Raw genomic sequence first — 9,469 nt, 5'->3', positions numbered from 1 at the left:
ATCACAGTTAGACATTTTGGTTGGAAAGCGCGGGACTTGGTATTCGCGATGATTGAGGAATCTGATAGGCTCACAAGCTGGGTGAATACCCAATCCAAATTAATGCCTTGATAAGAAGGCCTTGATAAGATGTACGTAGCTAAAACTAGATCAAGCCTTCTATTGAAGATGCGTTAACAGTAGCAAATAAAGTTTTATTTTACTGATTAAACGACATTTAGTAATTTAACACACTAAAATAAACATAACTGTTCTATGGAAAACAATCACTGCATTTTAACCGGAGCTACGTGTTCTTGTCGTTTTCATGCACAATCATAAGAGAATCATTGTAGAAACGTAGCTCCAATTAAGATACAGTAATTGTTTTACATACAACTTTTGTGTTTAATTTAATGTTATATTTACAGGAATGAAATAATTGAATATCTAAAAAAGTGTATTTTGAGCTCCAAGAAACCAGACAAGTCACTTCATTATATCAAGTACCATACGTTTTTAAAAATAGTCTTCTGGTCACGCAATGGAATGGGGTTTAATGTCCTACTGTTTTGCACAGACTTAGCTAATGAAGACGCGGGGCATACATCATACAGTGTGCTATGAGGGACACATTTTGCAGGGACAGTGGCGCTACGGTCTGTTCTTTTCGGAGCACGCCAACGCTTACATTGGACAACGGAGGTTTCTCTTCCCATTCGCCATGTACCACAGCACTGACAGCACAAATCACGCCGGAAAAGACCGATGAACTTTCACGGCCAACACCGAGAAACACCTAAGTCCACGTCTTACTCACTGAGCCCCCCCCCCCCCGGTTTCATTTTAGCAAGAAATAAAATCAGGTTTTTTTTTTAAACAGCGTTCTGTTTATGATAGTTTAGTCTTCTCCACAACCGTTGTCGTTTCTCTGGATTTATCAAATAAAAGGGAAAAAATCTATGTTCCATTTCTTCCACGTTGATAGCGTATAGTTTATACAGACCATAATCACTGGGTGTTATATCACTTATAGTTAAAGAAGAGGTGTAGTTTGTATTTGTTATCACAACCCTCGAATTTTCACATAAAGTATTTACGTCACCTGGACACACCCATTTAAACACAGGCTTGGGGTAGTCTACAAACCGTAGAAAAAATGTACGTGTTAGTCCCACTGATACAGGATCTGCTTGATTTGAAACGTATTTTCTGGATTCTTGCACAGAAGTATAAGGAACTGCAAAGAAACAAGAAAATCATTTGTTAGACTAAATAACGAAATGGAATGAAATGGGTTTTAACGTCCTACTGTTAATGAAGGCGGACATACGACATACAGTGTGTTTTGAAGGAAATTTTGACCGGACAGTGGTGGCGCGACGGCCTACCCTTGTGTACACGGGACCTCGTTTTTCGTCCCATCCGAACGACTTCACAACTGCCCTTTCCAGTCCCTACATCCCGAACGTTAGACTAAATATCTGTTCTACTGGTATATTGGAGCTTAGAACGAGTATATAACAGTTACGGTTGGACAAGAAGTGTATTAAAGGATAATATTGGTGTCAGTCATTATCACATATGTGATAGAACTGGTTAAACACGTTCCAAATATAATTTTAACATAGAGATCATTGCTACGATAGGTGCGTAATGAAGATTTCAAGAAACGGAAGTGACGAAAACAAAAGGAAACATGAGTTATAATGGCTGAATTGTCCTTTAAATGTTGCAAAACTTCAGCATAACACCTTAGTACGGAAGCGTAATAGGGCCACATATTTTTTTTATTATTCTATTTTCAATTTTTCAAGTTACTAACTTGAATTTTTAAGTTACTAACTTGAATTTTCAAGATACTAACTTGAATTTTCAAGATACTAACTTGAATTTTATTCAAGAGTGGAATTGTCCAATTTAGTATCTTGAAAATTCAAGACCTGCGTGATCGAATAGGCTACTCCCGCACCTTGTCATTGAGGTCGGCGAGAACGGGATTCGTACCTCGACCCCATTGATGACAGACCGACCACCCGACCACCATCAAAACTGTTAGACTAGTAAAATAGAATTTAATGAGATGATTTAAACTAAACGCAGAACTAACACATTTAGAACTTAGAATAAGGCCTTTTTTGAACCAGCGAGAGTGGAATTGTCCAATTTAGTATCTTGAAAATTCAAGTTAATAACTTGAAAATTCAAGTTAATAACTTGAAAATTCAAGTTAGTAACTTGAAAATTCAAATTAGTAACTTGAAAATTCAAGTTAGCTAACTTGAAAATTCAAGTTAGCTAACTTGAAAATTCAAGTTAGTAACTTGAAAATTCAAGTTAGTATCTTGAAAATTCAAGTTAATATCTTGAAAATTCAAGTTAGTAACTTGAAAAATTGAAAATAGAATAATAAAAAAATATGTGGCCCTGTTACGCTTCCGTACCTTTGGAGAAATGTCAACCAATGATATTCTTACACCTTGGTGTGTGCTTTTTAAGTCACCGAAGCGATTAACCTACATGTGAAAGCAGAATATAGACTTTTTCATCGAAGCGAAAAAACGGCGCATTAAAGTGTATTATAGTCTGTATTAAATAGGTATCTATACAAGCCAGTTACATTTCTAATTATAACACTTACCTTTTTCGTTAGCAGTTGTTTTAAATTCACAACTGTTGAAATGATAACAATATTTACATAAGCTCATATTGATAGTACATGATTCTCTAGGCTTATCATGATTGAATATAGACGCTTTTTTATGACCGTTATACCGTTATGACTGATAACTTCTGAATTAGAACCCGGCCAGGTAAACTTATTTGATTGACCTAGTCTGTGCTGCAGGCAGTATTACCTTATTTGAATTTTTTGATAAATACTTACATTTTCTTTAAGTGTGGTTCAATGGTCGAGTAATATATTGATAAAGCACGGGTTGCGTAATCTTCAGTAGTAAGCAACGTCTAGATGTTGTAAAACTCGCGGTAGAGGGGCGTTATATATTATACAATGTCTTCAGCTCGAGACCATTAAACGACACTTAAAGAAAATTGCAGTGAAATAGGTCACGCGAGTCTAAAATTTCATCTTGTATAAATAATGTACGATTGGCAAGTTGCCCGTACATTATTTGAAATAATGGTACTCCAACATCAAAGGATAACGTCACGTCTGTATTTTAAAGATAGATAATTAAATATTCAATGTATCCTGGGGTAGTAGTGTAATTTATGAAACCATGTGATTCCGGTCAATTTCGCGTTGGTTGGGTGGAGAGGGTGGGGGCAGGGGTGGGGATGGAGGTGTGCAGAGAGCAGTTTTGTTTAGATATGGATACATATACCTCGATAACTTTCAGGCCTTAATGGGAGACTTTGAAATTTCCCAAATGATTCAATGAACGTTGACATCGATGTTACACAACATAATACAAATGATTCAAGGAACGTTGACATCGATTTTACACAATATTTACACACATGACAACGGAGTATAACAGTATTCATATTCACATTCCAATAGAGGCTTAGAATTACAATTACAATTATACCCTTAAGGCCAGATTCTAAAATCAATCATTAAATAGAATTAATACGATGACACAGTGGTAGTGAAGCTTCAATCAATTTCCTTAGTTGCCACATAGAAATAGATCTGTATTATATTGCTATGGTTGCCATGAGTATTTAATAAAATGCCCTACATTCCAGAATGGGTGGGAATCCTCTAATACCTCTTGGCTAAGTGGGTAAGACGCTGGCTCGCTAGCCTGGAGGTCGGGTGTTCGATCCCTGCATTGGTCGAGAAAGTTCATCCAGATTTTCCGGCGTGGTTCCCCCTTGTCAGTGATGCAGGACGGAGGGCCTGACAAGGACAGCTTTCTAGTCGTTCGGATGGGACGAAAAACCGAGGTCCCGTGTACAAATTGGCGTACACGTAAAAGATCCCTTGACAGTTGGAATTCGATATAAGAGAAGGCCGTAGTGCCGCTGTCCGGGCAAAATTTCCCTCATAGCACACTGTATGGCGTATGCCCGTCTTCATTAGCCCAGTTCGGAGCAGAACAGTAGGACGTTAAACCCCATTTCATTTCATTTCTAATACCTCTTCGTGGTGTAATACCTACATCCATCGATCTGTATTATATTATTATTTGCCATAACCTGGTTTATGTTTGGGGCAGTAATCGGCCGCCCTATATTAATAAAGCGCATACTAGATCATTACGATTCAAGGAAATTAACTAGAAAATCAACTATTCTTTGTTATTATGTAAAACAACAAATTAGATTTAGGTAAACTTACCGTCGGGTCTTTGAGACATTATAAGCAGAATAGAGATGAATTTTAAAGCCATTTTATCGTCAATTCAATCCGACTCCGTATTACAGCAAATCTTTCTTATAACCACTATTCGAGATATTGTGAATGGATAGACTCTATTTATATTAATTAAAACAGTAGAATGCGCTTGAATTTCTATTGATATTGCCACTTATGCGAGAGTTCAATACATGCCCCACACGCGTCAGTTTTAACATATCGTTCAATACAGCTGAAGAAACTAGATATCAACTGTTGACAACCGCTGTTGATATAAAAAAAATAAATAAATAAAACCTGTTGTTGGCGACAACATTGACCTAAATTTAATAAGACCTTCGATAAAATTAGTTATGAACTATTTATAGATAGTTTACATTCAAATCATTGTAGCGAATCTGCATAGACGCATCATAATAGTTACATTTTAACTGACTTATAGTGTTACTGAATTATCACCCGAATTTTTGTCTGCGATATCACCCAAGGTGGAAGTGGACGTTAAGCCCCACAAATGAACGACCATTGGACCATTGGACCGCCTAGGCCTAGGTGGCTGTCTCGTTTTCAAGAAATATCATATTCTCTAATCTCACCACTGCTTAGCTTATGAGTTTGTTTACATAAAAGATTAAATTTAGAATATTCATTTATGTTAACTACGAGCAGGGCTCATAGTGGGGGGGGGGGAGCTGGGACACTTTCCCAGACGCCCGGAGCCTAGAGGGGCCCAAATGTATGCCGAGTAATGTTTTTAGAAAATAATTGTTGGTAAATTAATAAAATTAAAATATATTGTTATTTGATCGTAAACTAAGTAAAAGAAAACCGGTGACTGTTCTGAATGTGGGTAAGTGGCGTGGGTCGAGGATTAGAATCGGATTTTGTCAGCCCACTTTCTTTGGAAAAATTGCTATATTATAAACGATAAGCCATCAGCCCGGGCCGTCGCGCCGTGACGCTAGGTCCGTCCTCATTCCGTTTGAGGCTCTCGTCACCGTCAGGGTATCCGAGCCTCCTTCCGTTTTAACCCAGTTCAACATGATTTTGGGTGTTGAAAAGAATACACAAATAGATTATGTTATGAAAAAATTTATTTTTGATATTTTGGAGCCAGATGCTCAAGGTTTTTATTTTTTCCATTTGTTGATTATTTTTACATCAGTAAAACTAAAACGTAATGTATTTGGTATGTCATATGTTGTTCACACTGTCGGTCGCCTAAGTCGCAATTTGCGATAAAAATATGAAAATGGCGATTAAAATTTGATTTTTGGCGATAATGTTTTGCTGTACTGGCGATTCTAATCGTATTTATCCTGGATTAATCATTATTGAATGTCAATCACGTGACGGGATATTATAAATTAATCAACTGGCCGATAATCCGGATCGCGTCAATGAGTAATACTAATCAGTTATCTTGGATTAATGATTAGTTGATTGATAATTGCCAATGATATAACCTTATCTCAAGTCACTATTTACTCCTAATGATTAATCCAAGTGGTGATTATTTGATGTTTCGTTTCGTCTTAAAAAATGATAATATACTATTCCAAAAAAGTAGGGGATATTTGATTTTAGGGGCATAATACTAAAATATGCAAATGACTACGAAAAAAGTCACTATAGAACCTAACAGAAGAAACATTTCCAGTTACATGTGACGCCCAAACGCACCAATAGCTACCGCATGGAATGCAGGTGATGCTTGGGATCATCATGGGGGTCCAACCCAAGATTTGCACGACTCTGACTTTGAATGTTACAGTCATTGTGGCATTGAATTCCAGGGTGGAAACATCAGTTTAATTGTTTTAGTGACCAGAAAAAAAAAATTGATATGCGTCGGCTTACCCAAAATGAAAGGTTACGTGCCCTTGGCATGCTACAGATCGGCACAACACAGGCGATTGTGGCGCGGACGATGAATGTTTCTCAGTCTGTCATAAGCAGGCTATGGTCCAGATACCGTGATACACAATCTGTACAGGACAGACCACGCTCAGGTCGACCAAGGGCGACAACTCAAGCCCAGGATCGATTTATCCGTATCTTGGCCTTGAGAAATCGTGTCATCACAGCAAATCAGATCAGCGCTCGTCTTCAAACAGACACTGGTGTGAGAGTGAGTGGCCAGACGATTCGGAATCGACTGCATAGGGGTCACCTTCGCGCCCGACGTCCTCGCGTGATCCCTTGTTTGAGAGATCATCACATTCAGGCAAGACGTCGTTGTTGTAGGGATCGTCAACACTGGGATAATCGACGCTGGAGCAATGTGATGTTTTCAGATGAGTCAAGGTTCACTGTTGATTTTTTGGACAGACGTAGGAGGGTGTGGCGTCGTCGAAACGAGCGCTTCCAAGACGTTAACGTCATCAGACATGATCGATTTGGGGGTGGTTCTGTTATGGTGTGGGGAGGCATCACTGTTGCTGGAAGAACGGCTTTACATGTTGTTGCAGGGCGTGTTACAGGCCAGTACTACCGGGACAACATCTTGGCAGTCCATGTTGTGCCGTTCGCACGACGTCATGGCCGCCGTTTCATCTTCCAGGATGACAACGCAAGATGTCACAGGGCCAGGATCGTTACAGGTTACCTCCAACAACAGAACATCACCACATTACCTTGGCCAGCACTGAGTCCCGACCTCTCCCCCATCGAGCATGTCTGGGACATGCTTGGACAGAGGTTACGTCAACGTCAACAACGTCCTGCCAATGTCCAAGAACTTGCTGCTGCGTTGCAACAGGAATGGGACAATCTGGACCAAAATGACCTTAGACGTCTCATTAGGAGTATGCCACGTCGGATCAATGCTTGTTTGGCAAACAGAGGAGGATTTACCCGTTACTGACTTGGTTGTGATGCTGTGGTAACGTTGCTGTTTGACCCCGGGTATCATTTTACCCTTATAATGGTCAGTCTGTGCCTTACTTAGTCTAACGATCATTTGGAATAAATCGATGAATGTGAACTTCATTTCATTTTGTCATTTGTTTCTTCGTCAGTTTCATTAGGTGACTTTAATAACACTTAAAAATCAAATATCCCCTACTTTTTTTGAATAGTATACATGTAATCAAAATGGCCGACAGTTCCTTGAGAAGAGAATTAAATATTTAGATAGCTGAATTCGCTTACAGTGGCTTCATATACGTCATGTAAAAATACAAGCATGTCTATCGGATATCATTATTTCAAATTATAATATCACCACTGGTCGAAAACCTAAGAACGAGTTGAATAGTGACGATTCTTGAGCGAGAAAACAGTTCGCCATTTGTATCATTGTACCGTCGCCAAATGCTCTAAAAGTTAACGACGGGTATATTGTAAGCATGTCTTAACAAATATAATTGAAATTTATACCATTCTATCAAGGAATCAGATTCTGATACCTTTATGGTACCTGAAAATAACAATAGGCCCATTGTGCACGCAACACAAATTGGCAATCTTCTGATGAGATTTGACGTGTAAATACTTAAAATATATTGTGCAGTACGGATGTTCAAATAGACTCAAGTCACTAAAAATAAAATCTGATCTTAAAAATTATCATCAATTTTGGAGGAAAAAAACCGAAAGCCAGTGTGAGCCCTGGTTGAGTAAAGCCCGGCCCATACCGCTACTACACACAAACCGACAGGACTCAGCGTCTTGGGTAGTTGTAAAAAAAAATCGGATCGCGCCTTTACTTCACTTGCCTACGACGGTACCACTCCACACAGGCCCGACTCTCACAGATTATGCGTTAAACAAGGAGCACATGACCTGCACAGTCACATGACTAAATGCTACTCTCTGATTGGCTAAACATCAGTAAGACAATTGATCGCGTCGTGTGGGTGTCCACACAAACACGATAAGTTACGACTGCAACCAACTGCATCCGACTACGATTGAACATGTTCAATCGGGCCGACGGGTCGTGGGACTGTCCACACTGCATTGATTATCTGAGACAAGACGTTGCGTTGGGTAGAGTCTGGCCAAGTCGTGGCGGTATGGGCCGGGCTTTAAAGGGGCTAAATCGCTAATATTTGGGACCTAGATATTGACACAAATGGGTCGAAACGCATATAATAGTGTAATATGAATGTATAAAAATTTACATTCAATCGTTTGTTTTTACTATAATTTCTAATCAGTTATTTTCGGCGAAATACGTCAGAAGTCTCAATCGAATGGCAATCTCTAGCGTCTGGGTATTCCAGTGTACATCGTAGGTATTTGTTGCGCATGCCCTCTAGATAAGAATACGGCGTCACCGTTTGACATGACTTGTGGAATATGTCTAGCCTCGTTCTTCAAGTGCCTTGTTACAAATGGCGCTGAAACGCATTATGGTACACAATTCGTGTACCAAAGGTAAAATATTTATTTTATCTTTGATATTGGATATCAGAAGGCCATCTTTTCACTGTAAGGTCACAGCAGCAATATTGATTTAAATTGACAAATAATTCGTGTTTTCAATGTTGAAGACCCTCGAGTTAGAAACTTAGCTATGTTAAATCTCAATTGCTGAAGTGACCTCCAGTCACCCCTGATATACGCCAAAATGGCGCTAGAGATCATGTATTTTTCAAAAAAAAATTCTAGCCCGGGGGAAGAGCCCCACCCCACACCCGCCTAAACCCACCCCACGTCGAGACCCTGTCGCTGGCTCTGATTACGAGAAGACAATTTTGCGATTATATTATTTACTAAGCTGTAGCAAAACAGTGAGCTTAAAACTTGTACCCGCGTTCAAAATGATAATGATAGTAGGCCTTACACGAAAGTGTTGATAAAGCAATGAGAATATTCTTGTATTCATAAGTCTATTCGCCTACATATTCGCCATTGTATGAGTGTAGTGTACAGTGAAACTTAATAACTGTATCGTATTCGCAATAAATTAAATGTTTATCACACGAGTGATTTCACCGAATGAATAAACACTATGAATAAAACTATGAATTCTCGCTTCTTTTATAGTGTATTAACAGCAGGTTCGGATTAAGCTTGCATGGGGGCCTCTGGTTGAAAATGTCAGTGGGATCCTTGCATCAAGGAGGTTAATCATTGGCCGTCACAAGCACACAAAATGCAATTTATATGTCAGAATGGTAAATCGACAGATATACTCAACAAACACATACAACA

General features: G+C 39.0%; 1 long non-coding RNA gene across 1 annotated transcript; it reads right to left on the bottom strand.

Annotated features, from left to right (window-relative positions):
- Positions 1 to 173: 173 nt before the first annotated feature.
- On the bottom strand, positions 174 to 4,558 carry LOC126822106 (uncharacterized). The gene is made up of 2 exons (XR_007680646.2): positions 4,289 to 4,558; positions 174 to 1,219 (listed from the first exon to the last, which is right to left on the bottom strand). It is a non-coding gene; the product is annotated as an uncharacterized LOC126822106 (long non-coding RNA).
- Between the last annotated feature and the right edge of the window lie 4,911 nt (positions 4,559 to 9,469).

Source organism: Patella vulgata, chromosome 5 (genome assembly GCF_932274485.2).
Source record: "Patella vulgata chromosome 5, xgPatVulg1.2, whole genome shotgun sequence".
Lineage (NCBI taxonomy): Eukaryota > Metazoa > Mollusca > Gastropoda > Patellidae > Patella > Patella vulgata.
This window is presented reverse-complemented; position numbering and strand designations above follow the sequence as displayed.